Below are 19,346 nucleotides of genomic sequence, written 5' to 3'. Positions count from 1 at the left end.
CTGACTCAGGACCATAGTACTTGGGGGGACACCAGGCTCAATTGGCACAAGACAGTACATAAAAATCTTGTTCCACAACCTACTTTGGTGAGTAGCAACTGGGGTCTTAAAAGCTTTCAAGCGACCATCTAAGATGCAGCTAATGGTCTCCGCTCATCTGAAGCGAAGAAGAGTGAAGAAAATCAAGGACATTTGGAAACAATGAGTCCAAGGATATGATGGTCCTCGAGACCAGAAGAACTAGTGGCAGCTACCAATGCCAACCACTCTGGAAGGGCTCAAAACTGGAGATCCTGGATAGAGTGGGAGGAAATATGTGGAACAAAATCCAAAAACACAATAATGACTAGAATTACTGGTCGGATGGAGTCTGGGGGAACCCCCAAGACTATGGCCCTGGGATACCCTTCAGGCCTGGGTAGGGCTCACTCCCCAAGGACTGGCCCTCAGCCCAACAGTAGAAAGACTTACAAGCAGAACACCCAACTCAGGGTGATGCACCCACCTGCTCTATAGAGATACAGGTCTTGGAGCAATTGGCCATGGGGCACCAGAGGGAAAGCTGGACAGACAGGAGTGCATAGTTAAGAAGGGCACGGGGTGGGGGGTGGTCACAGGGAAGGGAAGGAAGGAGAGTGGGCTAGGAACTTCCATTAGGCATATGGATATTATCCTATCGCTGACAGTATTGTAATTCAGTATAGATCTCGAAATGTTGTTTTGCACAATGAATATAACACCATTCCTCTTTATTTTGGCATTGCCAGCTGTTTTAGTTCTCTGGTGCTGCTGTAACAGACTTACCATAAATGGAATTCCATCCAGGTATAGGAGTTAGGATTCCAACCCATATTTTGGGGGAACACAGTTCAATCCCTAACCTAATACCTAGGTTAGGTCCACAGTGTGTTTTCTCAAGTCCTACTCTTAGGGGGAAGGAATTTTATGGAGAAATGCAAAGAACTAACAGTTTATGATGTGTGGCTTCAAATGAATCCTTGCTGCTGTCTTCCACCATCCGTTCAGTTAGCCCTTGCTAGGTGGCTTTGTTAGGAGCTCTGGTAGCATAGTGCCTAAAGCACTTGACTGCTAACCAGACTAACCAGAAGGGTGGTGGTTCAAACCCACCAGCCACTCCTCAGAAGGAAGATGGGGCAATCTAGTTTTGTAGTGATATTGCCTTGGAAACCCAAGGAGGGGTCGCTATGAGTCGGGTCCGACTTGACAGCACATAACAACAACAGGTGGCTTTGTTAACTTTTCTCCAGTTGTATCAAATACTGACTCCTATCACAACATCTTCATTTTTGTAAGAGGGACTTGCATATTATTTTTCTGAGAGGAGCCAGGAACCTGGCCTGGATTTTCTGATCATCCTGCTTACATCAACATTGTAGTGAGTCCAAAGAGTTCAGGACAGATGAAAGAAAGAGATATGACCATGAGATGGCAGTGTTGCACAAAACCCAAAACCCTGTGCTGTGGAGTTGATTCCAACTCAGAGCAACCCTGTAAGAGAGACTAGAATTGCCCATAGGGTTTTCAAAACTATAAATCTTTATGGAAGCAAAGTAACACATCTTTCTCCCAGAGAGTGACTGGTGAGTTTGAACTGCTAACCTTTCAGTTAGCAGCTGAACACTTTAACCACTGATCCCCCAGTGTACCTCAACAAACTGATTATTGGATCTACTGCATTGACTGCTGAAGCAGGAGGCCCTCTATAGGCAGGTGGTGCTAGAAGCCATGAGAAGAGAAAAAGGGCAAGAGAACTCCCAGGAGAATCATGGAGTGTGTAGGTGATACACCTCAGCAGCAAAATGGGAGTTTCTGGTCAGAGGGGTCTGGAGGGCAGCAGCAGCTGAGAGTCTTTATAACTATTGGGTTTATCTGGCTCTGGTGGCATAGTGCCTAAGGCATTTTACTGCTAACCAGGAGGTCGGAGGTTCAAACCCACCAGCCACTCTGCAGTAAAGATTTACTGCCTTGGAAACCCAACGGGGGTTGGTATTAGTTGGAATCAACTTGATGGCAGTGAGTTTGGTTTTTTTGATTTTATGGCTAGCAGATGTTGGACATAATCTCATGGGGGTATGCAAATCAGACAGTGTTTAAATGACTAAAAGTCTGCTTGTTTGGTCTATTTGAAAAAAGATGTGTAAAAATTCAGTTTGGCACCAGCAGGCTCTTTGGTCTAATGGGCCTCCAGCCTATTATGAAGAAAAAAACAGTGGAGGCCAATCTGTGCTGGTTAATTTTATGTGTAAGCTTGGTAGGCTGTGGTTTCCAATTGTTGGCCAAACACTGGTATGGTCGCTGTTTCATAATGTAATATAGCAAAATCTAATATAATCACCTGCCATAATGTAATCTAATCTAATGCAATCAATCAGTTGAAAGAAGAGTTTCCTTAGGATGTGTTCTGCTTCTCGACTATAAATAGATATTTTGACAGAATTCCTTCACTCTGTACTCTTCCCATCACCTGACTTATGGATTTTGGGATACAAGCCTGTAGGAGTCTCCAGCCTGACCTATGGATTTTAGCCTTAGTAGTGCCTCCACAATCTTGTGAGCCAATTCTTTGAAATGAATAAATCTCTCCTGCTTTTTCCTTCTCTCTTTCTACACACACACACACACACACACACACCCTTCATTGGTTGTTTCTCTGGAGACCCCTAAGACACCATCTTTGTCTCATTTATATAACCAACATACTTCACCTTGGATCAGGCACTTCTTACATATACTTCAGATCCTTCCAGCCTCACCTGATTTTTGTTCTACCACCACTGCTCTGACCAGTTCTGCGTTTGGTCCAACCACCTGCATGCACATAGAAGCAATCTGCAAGTGCCTCTTGTCTCTCATCCTAATGCTTTGTTGTTGTCACTGTGGCTGGCATACTGCAAGCACCCCCTTAATACCCTCATGAATACAACCTGGAAGTGCTGGGGAGTTAATAATGCCTCATGGACTTATTCTCTGACCAAATGGGGGATATGAGCTGATGGATAACAATTCTTTTTTTCTTGCCCCAGGCAGATAATCCTGAGATGCATGCATATGTCTGGCTTCTCAGGGGGTCTGTGGGAACAAGCAACTCAATAAAGTAATTGTGTTGCCTCTCTCTGCTTCTCTGTTTCACTTTCCTTCACTTTAGCTTCTTGGGATCACATTCCTCAATAAAAAGCACTTACATATATGTATGTATTTGTTTCATGTTCTACTCTCTGATTAAATCAGGTTAAGCCACATACTTTATTCTCCTTTCCAGATTCTAAAATAAATTCTTCCTCCTGTGAACTAAAAATCAGCCCTTCCCAATTCCTGGGAAAGCTTGCTTCTATACTGATACCCTCACCTCTTCCACTAAATAGAAACTGATAGTTTTAAGGAATGCATTCTGAGAGTTGCAGAGAGTCCCAATTTTGTCTGTCTCTTTATATAATTACCTCCATAAAACAGAGAAAAGTATTTGACACATCAATGTGGTATCTTCAGACACTTAAATGATTTTATATCATTATCAACTCAATGGCAATGGTTTTTGATTTGGAAAGTCTTTTGTCATAGTACATCACCTTAACAGCAACATTATCCATGAGCATACCTGGGTGATGTTGCCTGGATAAAGAAGTAAAGTCCCTAGCAATTTATAATAGTTACAGCATATAAAAGGATTTGTTGTTGTTAGATGTCATTGTTCTTTTCCATCTCACAGAGACCCTACGTACAACAGAAGAAAACACTCCCCAGTCCTGTGTCATCCTCCAATTGTTTCTGTTTGAGCTCATTGTTGTAATCACTGTGTCAATTCATCTCATTGAGGGTCTTCCTCTTTTTGCTGACCCTCTATCAAACATGATGTCCTTCTTCAGGGACTGGTCCCTCCAGATAATATGTTCAAAGTATTTAAGATGAAGTCTTTGCATCCTTGTTCCTAAGGAGCATCCTGCCTGTACTTCTTCCAAGACATGTTTTCATTCTTTTGGCAGTCCATGGTATATTCAGAATACAACACCATCTTTCCAATGCATCAGTTCTTCTTTGATCTTCCTTATTTATTCTTCAGCTTTCATGTGCAAATGAGGCAACTGAAATACTATAACCTTAGTCCTCAAAGGACTTTTTAACACTTTAAAGTGGTCTTTTGAGCAGATTTTTCAAATGCAAGAGATTGTTTGATTTCTTGACTGCTGCTTCCCTGGGCATTGATTGTGGATCCAAGTAAAATGAAATATTTGGCAACTTCAATCTTTTCTCTATTTATCATGATATTGCTTACTGGTCCAGTTGTGAAGATTTTTGTTTTATGTTGAGGTATAATCCATACTGAAGGCTGTAGCCTTTGATATTATCAGTAAGTGCTTAAAGTTCTCTTCCCTTTGAGCAAGCAAGGTTATGTTATTTGCATATGGAAGATTGTTAATGAGTCTTCCTCCAATCCTAGTGGTGCATTCTTCTTCATATAGTCCAGCTTCTTGGATTATTTGCTCAGCATATAGATGGAATAAATATGGTGAAAGGATATAACCCTGATGCACACCTTTCCTGATTTTAAATCATGCAGTACCCCTTTATTTTGTTTAAACAGCTGCCTCTTGATCTATGTACAGGTTTTAAATGAGCACAATTAAGTGTTCTGGAATTCCCATTCTTCACAATGTAATCCATAATTTGTTAAGAGCCCACAGCTGAATGCCTTTGCATAGCCAATAAAACATGGTTAAATATCTTTCTGGTATTCTTTGCTTTCAGCCAAGATCCATCTGACATCAGCATTGTTATCCCTTGTTCCATGTCCCCTTCTGAATCTGGCTTGAATTTCTGGCAGTCCCCTGTCAATATACTGCTGCAATCATGTGTTTACTAATCTTCAGCAAACTTTTACTTGCGTGTGACATTTATGATATTGTTTGACAATTTCCACATTCTGTTAGATCACCTTTCTTTGCAATGGGTGCAGGTATAGATCTCTTCCAGTATGTTGGCTATGTGTTTGTCTTCCAAACTTCTTGGCATAGATGACAGAGTGCTTCCAGTATTGCATCTTTTTCTTGAAACATTTCAATTGGCATTCCTTAAATTCCTGGAGCCTTGTTTTTGGCTAATACTTTCAGTGCAACTTGGACTTTTTCCTTCAATGCCATCAGTTCTTGATCATATATATGCTGCCTCCTGAAATGATTGAATGTTGACCAATTCTTTTTGGTACGGTGACTCTGTGTATTCCTTCTATCTTCTTCTATTTTATTATTTTTTTTAACATTTTATTGTGATTTGGTGAAAGTTTACAGAGCACATTAGTTTCTCATTCAACAATTTGTAAACAATTTGTTTTGTGCTATTAGTTGGATCCCTTCAATGTGACAGCACTGTTCCCATATCCTCTCTGGGTTCTCCCATTTCCATTAGTCCTTTTTTCCTTCCCCTTCCTGCCTTCTGAACTTTGTTTTTGGGCAAATGCTGCCCTTTGGTCCCATATGGTTGATTGTTCTGAGGAGTACCTTTCCCATGGATGTTATTTTTTACTTTTTAGGCTGTCTGTTGTTTGGCTGAAAGGTGATCGATGGGGGTGGGTTCAGTTCCAGATTTGAAAAGTATCTCAGAGCCACAGTTTTGGGGGTTCCCCCAGTCTCTATCCAACCAGTAAGTCTGATCTTATTTTTATGATTTTGAATTTTGTTCTTCTACATTTTTCTCCCGTTTTGTCAAGCACATTCTATTGTCTTCCCAATCAGAGCAGTCAGTAGTGGAAGGTGGGTACCATCTGCTTTTTTGGGTCTCAGGCTAGAGGAGGCTGTGGTTAATGTGGGCCATTATTAGTCCTGTGGACTAGTTACTTCTTTAAGTCTTTGGCGTCCTTCACTTTCCTTCACTTCAGATAGAAGAGACCAATAGTTGCATTTCAGATAGCCACTCTCAAACTTTTAAGACTTCAGTCACTACTCACTGAAGTAGGATGTAGAACATTGTCTTTGTAGTCTATGTTATGCCAACTGTCCTAAATGTCCCCTGAGACTATGGTCCTAAGTTCCCAAGCCCAGTGACTCAGTTCCTCAAGGTGTTTGATTATGGCAAAGAAGTTTTCAAACATTTGTTTCCTGTATGTGCTATTATATACATCATGTATGGTCAGTAACTGCAACCCCCCAAAATGACTCCCAGACTCCATCCTGTTTAGCCAAGCCAGTAAGAACTACAAGCCATTTCCCCTATCTCCCCTTGTCATGTATTCCCCTGCTCCCCCAGGCATCTATTAACCACCTTCTCTGTAATGTATTAACCTGTCCATAGAATAGTCTCAAGCTATAAAGCTTGCTAATGGCAGCATCTTATCAGAGCATATACAGGTGGTGGTCTTAGGGCACTGCCTGGGGCTACCTCCTAATTGGGACCTGGTGCCACCAAGTCTGAAATCAGTCACATGGCCTTCCATTTCCACTTACATAGGTCCCCTCCCCAATTCCTCAAACTCAAGTATCATTATCCCTGCAAAGTGCTAGGAGGTTACCAGTCATCTTGCATCCATTCCGGCCTGCTGCTGCTGGACCCTGAGTTGCTAGCAACATTTGTAAGCCTGCTTTCTTTATCTTTTTAATTCTCTCTCCCTATTCTTTTTGTTCCTCTTCTGAATAAATGTCCATGTCTCTGACTATGTTTCCTGGGAAATTTTTCAGACTTTTGCTACTCAGGAGGAAGTTTCAACTTCCTTGGAAAATTCCTGCAACAGCTGGCGGGCCAGCCAGGAGTCTGAAAAACTTACCCAAAGGTCAGCAGAAACCATGAGTAAGAAAGTGGAGGAAGTCCCAGGCTGGCCAGCCACAAGCATGTTCACACCCATTGCCAAACTACTGGATGACTGGGGATCTGTGTGCGAATATGGGGATGCCCTGAAAATGCCACAGGTACTGTTAGATGTATTGCAGAGTGTCAGCATGGAGAAAGTGAAAAGAGACTACCAAGTGCTGGTCACCATGGTAGCCTGGCCCCTGCTATATGCAGTCTGCACCACCACAGATGCTAAGCTGGCAGCAGCTAGCAAGTACAAAAATTAAGGGATGAAATGCAGAAAGTTAAGGAAGAACTAAGGTTAGAGAGAGATGTGCAGCTGGATCAATCAGATGCAAAAGAAATTGTTGCTACCATGCTACAAGCATCTGATCAAATTATAAAAACATTAGCTTATCAAGCAGCAAAATTGACTGGGTGCCACTTACTGTGCCAACAAATTTGAGCAGTTATAACTAGGACTGATTGGGATCCCAAGAAATGGAACCCTCTTGAGTCCTTGGACTTGGAGGAGGAAAAAGATGTCTGGGATGACAACATCAGCATAACTGAACACCTAGAAGCCCAGCTGTTAATCACTCCCAAGGTAAAGACCAATTGGCTCCACACCCCAAATGGTGCTGGACTGCCAGGTCCCCCCAAGGAGAGGGAACACACCACAGTAATGGACTACACCACCAAGGAACTCCTTGATATAGCTGTCCAATACTGACAGAAGGAGGAGAGTCTATACCTGCCTAAGTATTAAGGCTATGGGACACAGGAGCAAATGGTCTTGTCAGGACAGGAGTTATCAAAATTGGTCTCAGTTACTTCCCAGTCTGCCTTCAAGCAAAGGTTCTATATGTTTCAGAATGGAGAGAGGAATTCCTTACTCATGAACTGGATCATTTTAGCCTGCCAAGCAGTGTGGCCCACAGAGGGCTATATTCCCTGCATCCCTCTAAGATGGAATATTCTTGAAGAATTACAAGGGATAATTTGGGAGTTAGGGGCAAAGCATGCTATATATATGCCTGAATTTCTGGGTCCCAATAATGAAATATTTAAGGAAAGCATGAGCAATGCCCTCTTGCAGTCCACCCACAGCCAGTACTGTGGTCCTCTTTTGCCCATCCTTCAGTTAGCAGTTGGGCACCCCATTTCACTGCTCACATGGGGTAAACTGCTGCTCACATGGGGTAAACTGACAGACTAAGGCAGGAAAATGTGAGGGCTACTGAAAAAGCCCCCAAGGCAGAGAAAGAGGCTAATAATTCCATCAAAGGGAAAGGGCCCCTACGAATAACCTGCAAGCAGCTTTGGACTGACCTTATAGCTGCTGAAAATCCTAAAGAAAAAAAAAAAAAAGATAAACAAGCTAATGCTATTCTCCTTCTTCTGTGGCACCACCTGGGACCTGATCAACAATTCCTCCCCCTAAAGGAGGAACAAAGGAAATCGGCTTAGCCTACTGCTCCCCCAATATGGCAAGCACCTGTTCCCTTGGATTAGGAGGCAGGCCAAGATCCCCCACCAAAAGTACAGAGGATTGTGGGGGATTGGAGTCCCCACATTTAAATAATTATCCACTGGTCCCCACACAATGAATAAAGGGCCCTAGTCTTAGTAGATATTGGTGCAGAGTGCATGCACTCTGGGAATTATACAAAATGATACATATAAAAAAATTGTTCAAAATGATAAATGCCTAGGTGTTCACCAATAATATTTAACAATTGAGCTATGTTGGGGATGGCAGCATGCAGAGCAAGCTAATGCAATTTTTACATGGGAACATAAATAGATTTAAAGGCCCATTAAGTGCCATTGACAGCTATGGGGGGAGCACTGTCCAGGGCCAGTGCGTAGCCCTCACTCTCACGATAGGGTGCCTTCCCCCCTCTGAAAACCAAGTATTTATCACTCCTTTGCCTGAACATATCTTAGGAATTGACATTCTTTCGGGATTAACCCTAATGATAAACATGGGGGAATTCCATTTAAAAATAAGAATGATTAAGTCAATTGTGCAGGGGTGGGCAAAGTGGAGCCCATGCCTCTCCCTTCCCCCTACCAGAATTATAAATATTAAACAAGTACTGGCTGCCCAGGGGACATGAAGAAATAACTGCCACCATTGCTGAACTAGCATGAAGCATCATCATTTGGCACACATATAGCCTCTGTAACAGTCCCATGTGGACAGTGCAGAAGCCTGACGGCAGCTGGCAGATGATGCTGGACTACCCAGAACTGAATAAAGTCACCCCTGCTCTGCATGCTGCCATCCCCAACATAGCTCAATTGTTAAATGTCATTGGTGAACACCTAGGCATTTATCATTTTGTACTAGATTTGGCTAATGCATTTTTTAGTATTTCTATAGCTCCTGAATGTCAAGACCAATTTGTCTTCGAATGGAAAGGAGAACACTGGACATTTTTATGTTTTCTCAAGGGTTACATTCACAGCCCCTTGATCTACTATAGCTTGTTTGCTCAAGACCTTCAAAAATGGAAACTTCCAAAAGGAATTTTCATGTTTCATTGTATTGATGACATTATGTTAATGTGCAATGATCTTTCTCTCCTAGAGGGTGCTGCTCCCCGACTAATAACCCATCTGGAAAGCCAAGGATTGGCAGTCAATACTTCAGAACTTCAGGGACCTGGGTTATCTGTCAAGTTCTTGAGTGTTACCTGGTTGGGTAAGGGTAAGGCAGTACTGGCAGCTGTTATGGATAAAATATGTGCTTATCCATCACCTACTAAAGTTAAAGAATTGCAAGCTTTCCTGGGAATGCTGGGGTATTGGAGATCCTTTATCCTCACCTGGCCCAAATCCTATATCCCCTTTATAAGCTAGCAAAAAAGGGAGTTATTTGGGATTGGGGAGCAGAACAAGAACAAGCATTTCAGGCAGGCAAAGTACCGGTCCATCAGATAAGAGCCTTGGGTGCTATAGAACCTGGTGCCCCTTGCAAATTGGATGTTACTAGTTACTGTGAGGGAGCTCTGGTAGCATAGTGGCTAAGGCACTTGACTGCTAACCAGAAGGCTGGTGGTTCAAACCCACCAGCCACTCCTCAGAAGGAAGATGGGGCAATCTACTTCCATAGTGATACTGCCTCGGAAACCCAAGGAGGGGTCATGACGAGTCGAGTCCAACTCGACGGCATACAACAACAACAACAAAGTTACTGTGAGGGATTTGGCTGAGGATTGTGGCAAAGGCAACAGGGTAAGTGGGTCCCTAGGATTTTGGTCCCAATATGGAAAGGAGCCAAACAGAGATACAGCCCACTAGAACAACAGTTACCACTGTATACTGGAGCCTCCAGCATGTTGAGGATGTTACTAAGGGAGCTCCTGTGATGGTAAAGACCCATTACCCCATTATAGGATGGGTAAAAGAATTTAACAAGCTGCAGTCAGGGGTGGCCCAAGTGGGGACACTTGCAAAGTGGCACGTCTACCTCCAATAGTGAAGTACTCTGTCTGCCAGCTCCCTAAGTGTGGAACTCCATCAGATCTTGGGACAAGTAACCTACATAAGTGACCCTATGACCCAAATAACTGAAGCCCCTCCCCTGCTAAAAAGCCATATCAAGGAAGGAACTGGGCCCATACCTAATAATGCCTGGAACACAGATGGCTCAGCTTGGGGCAACTCAACCCATTGGACTGCAACAGCCATCCAGCCTAGCACCAAAACAATTTGGATAGATCAAGGTGAGGGCCAAAGTAGCCAGTGGGCAGCATTAAGAGCAGCCTGGATTGTGCCTATGCACAAAAAGGGTCCTATAGTCTTATGCACCAATAGCTGGGCAGTGTTTAAAATCCTCACCCTGTGGCTGCCAGACTGGTATGAGAAAAATCAGTGCATAGCAAGGTGGCCCCTTTGGGGAAAACAGCTGTTGGAAGACATTTCAGCCTAGATTTTAGACACAGACATCACCATCTATCATGTATCTGCCCATAGCCTGCTCACTCCCCCTGGCAGTGCTCAAGTTGACGAACTAGTCTGGCTACGTGCGGTAACAAACTGGTTACCCAATACTGAAATAACACAATGGCGAAACAGGAAAACTGGTCATAAAGGACAAAGGACTTTATGGGTCATTGCAAAGGAGATGAGAATCCCCATATCTATGGCCCAAATTAAGGAAGCTCGTGATCAATGCCACCATTGTTCACTGGAAAGGAAAAAGCCAGTGCCTCGGGAGATAGGCCATGGGCAAGCCCCAGTACAAAGGTGGTTCAACTACATAGGACCCCTTCCTACATTGGACAACTGCCGCTTTGCTCCAACCTGTGTCGATACTGTAACTGACTTACTACAAGCATACCCATGCAGACAAGCCATGCAACGTTCTACCATTAGGGGACTCACATGGCCCTGTGCCTGCTATGGCACCCCAATGGACATTGACAGTGATCAGGACTGACATTTCACTGGACATGAAATGCAGGTGTGGGCAGATGCCCATGCCATTATCTGGCACTTTCACTTGGCCTACATTCCCACTGTGGTCAGCCTCATCAAAAGAATGAAGCAAGCACTAAGGAAAGAGACACACTCATTACAACAGTGGACATGATACTTTCCAGAAGCACCGAGACAAATCAACTAATGCCAATGACAGGAATGCCCAGTGCCTATCAGGTGTTATCACATGGACCTCAATGGACTGTGTGGATCCAGGTGAAAGCCACCAAAGATAATGCCCTTCTTCCTGTAGTAGGTCATGAAAATAATATGCTTTTGCCTTTGCCACAGGATCTAGGCACAGGGGACCATGTGATTAAACTCCCTTGTAGCTGGCAAGTAGACCCTTAGTGGTTTGGGATTTCTTCCCCTTGGGGTGCTGGGATAAATGCCTCATTGCTTATAACCCACTGGCTACACCCCAAACCCACAACATCCTTGCTCTAGCTAATCTATTAGCAAGAGGGGCCAGTATTAAAAAGGGGGACTTATTTCATGAGCATATGGGCATAGAAGCACTTACTAAGCATACTGCTGCCACCCTAAATGAAACATCTCAAGCCATTGCCTTATTAGACACAGAGACTATCCAGATGAGAAAAGTAGTTTTGCAAAATAGAATGGCTTTAGATATTCTACCTGATGCACAGGGAGTGACCTGCGCTTTAATCCATACTGATTGTTGTATACCTGATTATAATCTTACTATTGATCAAGCTTTGCAACATATGCAAAACCACATTTCTGCTATCAAGAAATTAAGCATAGATCCCATTTCTTCTTGGATAAATTCTTTACCATCCACATGTAGATATCTCTTATATGGAATATTGAAATTTCTATTGATCTTGCTGTTTGGATGTTGCAAATTATTGTATTTGTGGATTATGGTTACAATGTAGCAGAACAGGGGGCATGCAGATTGTAAGGACAATTTGGGGGTGTTGGGGGTGGAGTGTATGGTCAGTAAATGCAACCCCCCCAAATGGCTCCCAGACTCCATCCTGTTTAGCCAAGCCAGAAAGAACTACAAGCCATTTCCCCATTTTAAGTATTCACCTGCTCCTGCTGTCACATATTAACTACCTTCCCTGTAATTTATTAACCTGTCTTTAGAATAGTCTCAAGCCATAAAGCTTGCTAAAGGCAGAATCTTATCAGAGCATACACAGGTGGTGGTTGTAGGGCACTGCCTGGGGCCCCCTCCCTATCAGAACCTGGTGCCACCAAGTCTGAAACCAGTCACATAGCCTTCCATTCCCAGTCACATAGTCCCCATCCCCAATTCCCTCAAACCCAAGTATAAGTATCCCTACAAGTGGGAGGGGGTTAGGAGTCATCTTGCATCCATTGTGGCCTGCTGCTGCTGGACACTGAATTGCTAGCAACACTTGTAAGTCTGCTTTCTGTATATTTTTAATCCTCTCTCCCTATTCTTTTTGTTTCTCTTCTGAATAAATGCTCATGTCTCTGACTATGCCTTCTGGGAAGTTTTTTTGGAATTTTCCTACTTACTGAGGAGGAAGTTTTACCCACCTTGGAAAATTCTTGTAACACATGAATTTATTTGCAGCACTTACAAATATGTTTGTAGAAATATACTCTGCCAAACCAATATATATACTTGTGGATGTACTATCATATGCCATCCTGTACCTATTCATCTTGCTATCTACCTATGTATCCACTCATAAATTATTTTTTGTTACTATTGGTTTTGTAGGATTGTGTATGTGAAAGTATTTACCATTGTTGCCTTTGACTTTTGTGTACTTTTGTCTTACTTTGCCTTGGTCATGTTATGCTGACCTCCCTACTTCCAACTTCTTTCTATGCTTTCTGCATCATTCAATATTTTGCCCATAGAATTTTTCAGTATTGCAACTCAAGGCTTGAATTTTTCCTTCAGGTCTTTCAGCTTGAGAAATGTTGAGCATGTTCTTCCCTTTTGGTTTTCTAACTCCAGATCTTTGCACATGTCATTATAATATGATAGTACAACAAACTAGCAGATGAGTGGTAGATACAAAGATTAGTAGAGAATAAGAAAGGCATGATATGATACAGATGTTGTGCAGCTGGCTAGGTTTGCTGTACAAATAAGTAATTTGGTCATCTATACATGTTTCAGAAGCTCTGGTAGTGTAGTGCCTAAGGCATTTGATTGCTAACCAGAAGGCTGACAGTTCAAACCCACCAGCCACTCCTCAGAAGGAAGGTTGGGCAATCTACTTCCACAGTGATACCACCTTGGAAACCCAAGAAGGGGTCACTATGAGTTGGATCCGACTCGATGGTAGTGAGTTTGGTTTCTTTGGTTATACATGTTTCACGTCAAGAAATCAGATATATTACACTTGGCAAATCTGCTGGAAAAGACCTCTTTCAAGTGCTGAAGACTAAAGATGTCTCTTTGAAGACTAAGGTGTCAAGCCATGGTATTTTCAATAACTTCATATGCATGTGAAAGCTGGACAGTGAATAAGGAAGACCAAAGAAGGGTTGATGCTTTTGAGTTGTGGTGTTGGTGAAGAATACTGAAGATACCATGGACTGCCAAAAGAACTAACAAATCTGTCCTGGAAGAAGTGCAGCCAGAATGCTCTTTGAAAACAAGAAGGGCCAGACTTTGTCTCACCTACTTTGGTCATGTTATCAGAAGGGACCATTTCCTGGAGAAGGATATCATGCTTGGTAAAGTGGAGGGTTAACAAAAGAAGGGAAGGCTCTCAGCAAGATGGAGTGACACAGTGGCTGCCACAATGGGCTTAGGTATAACAAGGATTGTGAGGCTGGTACAGGACCAGGTAGTGTTTCATTCTGTTGTGTATAGGGTTGCTATGATTCAGTGCCAACTCAACAGCACCTAACAACCACCACAACATATAAGTTTCACAAAAGACATGATTCCAGTGTACCTTGGCAAAATGAAAATTTACTCCCTGTTTTGGATCATGGAGTCAATGGTGAATGGTCAGTGCTATCAATATCTATATCTATATCTTTATATATATGTATGTCTTTATATATATTTATATATATATATATTATTGAAATATAATTTATGTACAGTGAAAAACACAAAACTAAAGTGACATAGGTCAATGAGTTTTTTTTTTTTTTTTTTTGCAGTGTTCCCTCCTTTCCCCTCCCACCCCTGGTAACCAGCAAAGAAAGTTTTCTTCCATATATAGATTTTTCCTTGACTTTTTACAATAATGAATTAATACTATATTTATCCTTCTGTGATTGACTTATTTCAATCAGCATAATGTCCTTCAAGTTCATCCATGTTATGCATTGTTTTGCAGATTCTACATTATTCTTTAGTGTTGCATAGTATTCCATTGTGTGTATGTACCATAGTTTGGTTATCCTTTCTTCTGTTGATGGGCACATAGGTTGTTTCCATCTTTTTGCTATTGTAAATAGTGCTGTGATGAACATGGGTGTGCATATATCTGCTCTTGTCCTGCAAGGCCATCAATATTAAAGCCACAAATGCTAGGGATCTGCTGTACTTTCCAATTCTTAATGTCTACTGTCTGGATTTTGGATTTCAGGTATGCACAGCCTCCCCATCCTGAAAAAAATAAACCCTCATTTGACTGTATAGTACCACTCAGGTACCATTCGTTTGTCACATAGATCTACTGAAACTACATTCTCCAGTTCTTCCCATGACTTTGTTTTCATTCTACTGACTCTCTTTAGGCCTTAATCTACTTACTGTGTCTGTGGTACTTGACTGTTGGCCAACTTTTCCTTTGTCTTCTTTTATCATGCCTAATTTTGTGTTTTTTTTTTTTTTTTCCCTGATGTTTATCTTATGTCATTGATTATTGATGTTGTTAGTTCACTGAAATTGGTCCCCAATTCATGGCAACCTTATGCACAGCAGAACAAAGTCCTGCCACGTCCTGCACCATCACCATGGTTGGTTTCAGATTGGACTGTCGTGATCCATACAGTTTCTACTGGCTAATTTTCAGAAATAGATCACCAGGCCTTTCTTCCTAGTCCATCTTAGTCTAGATTAATAATACCATGTCTTTCTCTCCTTAGGGCTCCTCTTTCCTCTTTGTTGAACCTACCTAAAGCTCAGTCTTGGACCCCTGATGTTCTTTTACATTGTTTTTCATGAATTCCAGTCTCTTATTTCAGTTGTACTAAGTTCACATCCACTTAGAGCAAACTCAGTACAGACTATATTTTCTTGATACCTGGTTTGAATGCCTCTGGGGTGAAGTCCTTACCTTCTTACAAGGCAGGTTTTTTCATTATTGGAAAGCTCTATCATGTAAAATGGTTTTGTGTGTATGGATGAATTATTCTTTTACCCTGAAAAAAATTTCTCTCTTCCGTTAGATAGCTCCAAGCAGTATTCTGTTGGTTCATATTACATTCCTCTTTCTGACTCAGTTCCCAAACTGAAATATTTTTTATTTCCCTTCTCCTTTATTCCACAGAGCAAACACATCACCAAGTACTGCAAGTCATTTTTTGAAATTCTTTCTGCAGAAATAGCATGTTTTAAGATGGAAGAATTATATAGCATAAAACAATTAACTTTTTAAAAATTAATTTATAGAGCTGATGCAATAGTAATAAATGTCCCCATTGGACTTTTTCCCCCAAAAGAGTTGATACAAGCGCCCTAAAGTTCAACTGAGATAATAAAAAAATCCCATAAATGAAGAGTGATAAGAAGAGATTAGTTACATGAGTTGTTAAAACAAATTACAGTCATTAAAATGGTATGGTACTGGCATGGATATAAACACATCAATGGAACAGCAAAAACAACTCAGAATGATAGTTTATTACATATAAAACATTTCATACATGTGGTAGTTAAATTTGTATGTCAATTTGGCTGGGCCTGGTAGAGTGGCTGGGCAGCTGGTGGTAGTTATTTCTCATGATGAGACTGGCAATCAACTCCATGGTGGGATCTACCACAAGCAGCTGAAGAGCTGCCTTTGGAATGTGGTCTGCTTCCTGTATATAAGTAGAAGCCTTGGGGATAGTCTCTAGCTTATGGCACGCTTGGACCCTACATGTGGCCGTGTCATTGTTCAGCAGCTCTGTCGACCTTGGGACTTACAATGGACTTAAATTAATTGTCTGCCATATGGTTTGGTAACATCAGGACTATGCCATTTTATTTGTTGACCTTGGGTTTGTCAGCTGCAGCAGCCAGCAGCTGTCTGAGTGAAGAAATGTCTCTAGCTCCAGTGGACTGGGAGCAGGAGGTAGAGCTGGACCCTAAGGTTGAGGGGCTTTCACCCAGTCCCTAGAGCCTGGCACTTTGAACTTGGACTTAAAGCCTCCAAATTCTAAGAGAATAAACTCCTGTTTGTTAAGGACATCCCATTTGTGGTATATTCTTGTCAGAGCAGCACTAGGTAACCAGAACAATACATGAAAGAAGCCATTAAATGGTAGTGATGAGATGAAAGATTACTCAGCAATATATTTGGAATCACTGGCTAGGAATTTGGAGAAAAATCTGTTTAGATTGTCACGTCATATGAAATAAAGTCCATATGAGATTAATGAATTTAAAAATGAAACCATAGAAAAATGAGAAGAAAATTAATTTAATAATAATTAAATCTCAGGAGCAGTGAGAAACTTATAAATAAGTAGTTAAAGAAGTCAGAAAAGACACTATCAACATTTTGTAGGTGCTGTCAAGTTGTTTCCAACTCATAACAACACTGTGTACAACAGATGAAACACTGCCCTGTCCTGCGCCACATTCACAATCATTCCTATGTTTGAGCCCATTGTTGCAGCCACTGTGTCAATCCATCTCATTCATATTGTATTCCAAAAATACTAACTTTATCATAAATCCTGCCTGAAATGAGATAGGGGTATACAATGTTCAAAAGGGCAAAGAGATCAAGTTACATAAGAACTGTAAATTCTGAATTGGATTATTTTACTTTATTACCTGTGGTACTTTTTTTTTCCCAAAAAAACTTTATTAAAATGTTCATTAACCAGATTTCTCAGTAGCTTAATTCAGTGAATCCATAGTCTTTACTTTTCCCTATGAAGTCTTTATCTCACTATGTTACATAACACACCTATCTAGAAATCACTGTTTACCAGCAACCCTATGGTAAGCTTCCAAGATCAGCTTCTTTATTTCTGAGGTGAACCCATGAGATATTAATACTTCATTGTAAGATAAAAGCTCCCAACTCAAACTTAATGGAAAAGGAATGAAACTTTTTGCAAAGTGCACTTTAAAAGAACCAGAAAACCCTCTAAGAATAATAAAAGGGAACATTTTACAGTTAAAACCATGATTTAGAGGGGAGAATTTAGATGTTGCTGCTCTCTCTGCTGGTCCAGGCTATTGATACACTTTAATTCTTCCAGTGGTCCCTTTTCTCAGGAATCACAACATTTTATCTGTGGCTTAAAGAATATCCACACTTCTCTGCAATACAGGGTAATCTTCTTTCTCTCTAATTCTCCTGGCAGATCAATTCAATGTTCCTCAGCTTTCCAAAGTAGAAATTCTTTGCCTTCTCTAATTCATTGTTGTTTCAAAATATTGGCATGATGCCTTAAGCTGGCTGCATCCTCATTCCCGTTGCCTAAACCCAAATGCTTTCTCTCCAAGCCAGAGCCTGTATTAGTAATTCTGTGTATCTAAACAGGACTCTGTGGAGCTGAACAGCTGGTTTATTCAGAGATGTAGCAACAAGAGAAGGTGCCACTGATGTGTCTTGACTTTGTTTAGCAGCTACAGTAGAGTCATAATCTTTTCCATTATAATTTGTATCTTGAAATCAATCCCCACTAGACAAATTCAAAATTAACTTGAAACTTTCCTTTCCATGATTTATCTGCAAGAATTATTTTGTTTATCCTCATTCTTTTAAAACCTGCATGTAGTACTTTAAAATTCCATATATATTCATGTTCTAGCTTAGCTTGGAATTTCCTTTTTCTCAAGGCAATGGAGCTAAGGAAGAGCATATCCATAAACTGATTATAAGAAGACCCTAAGCACAGTGGTTCCATCTTAGTTAGGGTCAAATGCAGAAACTTATCTATCCAAGCAAGTATCACCTTTTACTGGAAACAGACTCAGAGTTTTAATGTGATGATGGATGGGCACTCTTTATGGTGTGGATATGGAGGCATATTTTACAGATTCCACAGAAGTGGGTCATTCAGAAGGTCACCATGATTCAGGGTGTAGTCTAACTTTAAGGTGCCCCAAACTCATTTTTTTCAGCTAACTTGGACTTGATCAGGCTCAGAGGAGGTGAATCATGCTACCTCAAATTTTAGGAGACTGATACATAAGCCTGATGGGTATTCAATTGCTGTGGGTAGGGGTGCAGCTAATAAATGGGGGAGAGACAGCTGTGATTCTTTTCCCCCTGTGGTAAACCATTAAAGTGTATTGGGGGAAGCAATAGCAAACCCTAGGCATTTCATATCATTAAATTACCACTTGTGACTTACCCAAAATACCATTTTTACAAATTTATGTAACACTGCTGGTTTTAGGTTACAAAGCAAATGCAGCAGTGTTGCTATTTGGTTGGTCAGAAATGAAATTGAGGGTAAAGATTCACAGGATTTTCTTTTTAAATCAATTCTTTAGTGCTTAGAATATTGCTTTGCAAACAGAAAATGCCGCACATGTGTTAAACTGGCTCATAAAAATGAAAATGACAGTAATATATTTTCTAATGAAAAGAGTGGTGTAATAGCAAAGTTACTGCAGAAAAAACACACCTTTATTGTGATGAGTGTGCTGAATATTTTATTTACACAACAGGTATTTGTTTTGGCAGATGAATCATAATCCTGTACACTGCAGTTTTTAATATTGAAAAACATGAAGAAAGAATATTATGGAATTTTAAAAAATAAAACAAACTTGCCAAAGAGTCCATTCCAACTCATGGCGACTCCATGTGCATCAGATTATAACTCTGTTCTAGAGGGTTTTCTTTTCTTTTTTATAATTATATTTTTATTGTGCTTTAGGTGCAAGTTTACGGAGCAGAGTTTGTTTTACATTCAACATTTCGTGCACA

The 19,346-nt window shown here is 41.1% G+C and overlaps 1 pseudogene; it reads right to left on the bottom strand.

Annotated features, from left to right (window-relative positions):
- Positions 1-17,683: 17,683 nt before the first annotated feature.
- Positions 17,684-18,777, bottom strand: LOC103197423 (annotated as a pseudogene).
- Between the last annotated feature and the right edge of the window lie 569 nt (positions 18,778-19,346).

This window comes from Orycteropus afer, unplaced genomic scaffold, assembly GCF_000298275.1.
Source record: "Orycteropus afer afer isolate SDZICR_OR568_19922 unplaced genomic scaffold, OryAfe1.0 scaffold00078, whole genome shotgun sequence".
NCBI lineage: Eukaryota > Metazoa > Chordata > Mammalia > Tubulidentata > Orycteropodidae > Orycteropus > Orycteropus afer.
This window is presented reverse-complemented; position numbering and strand designations above follow the sequence as displayed.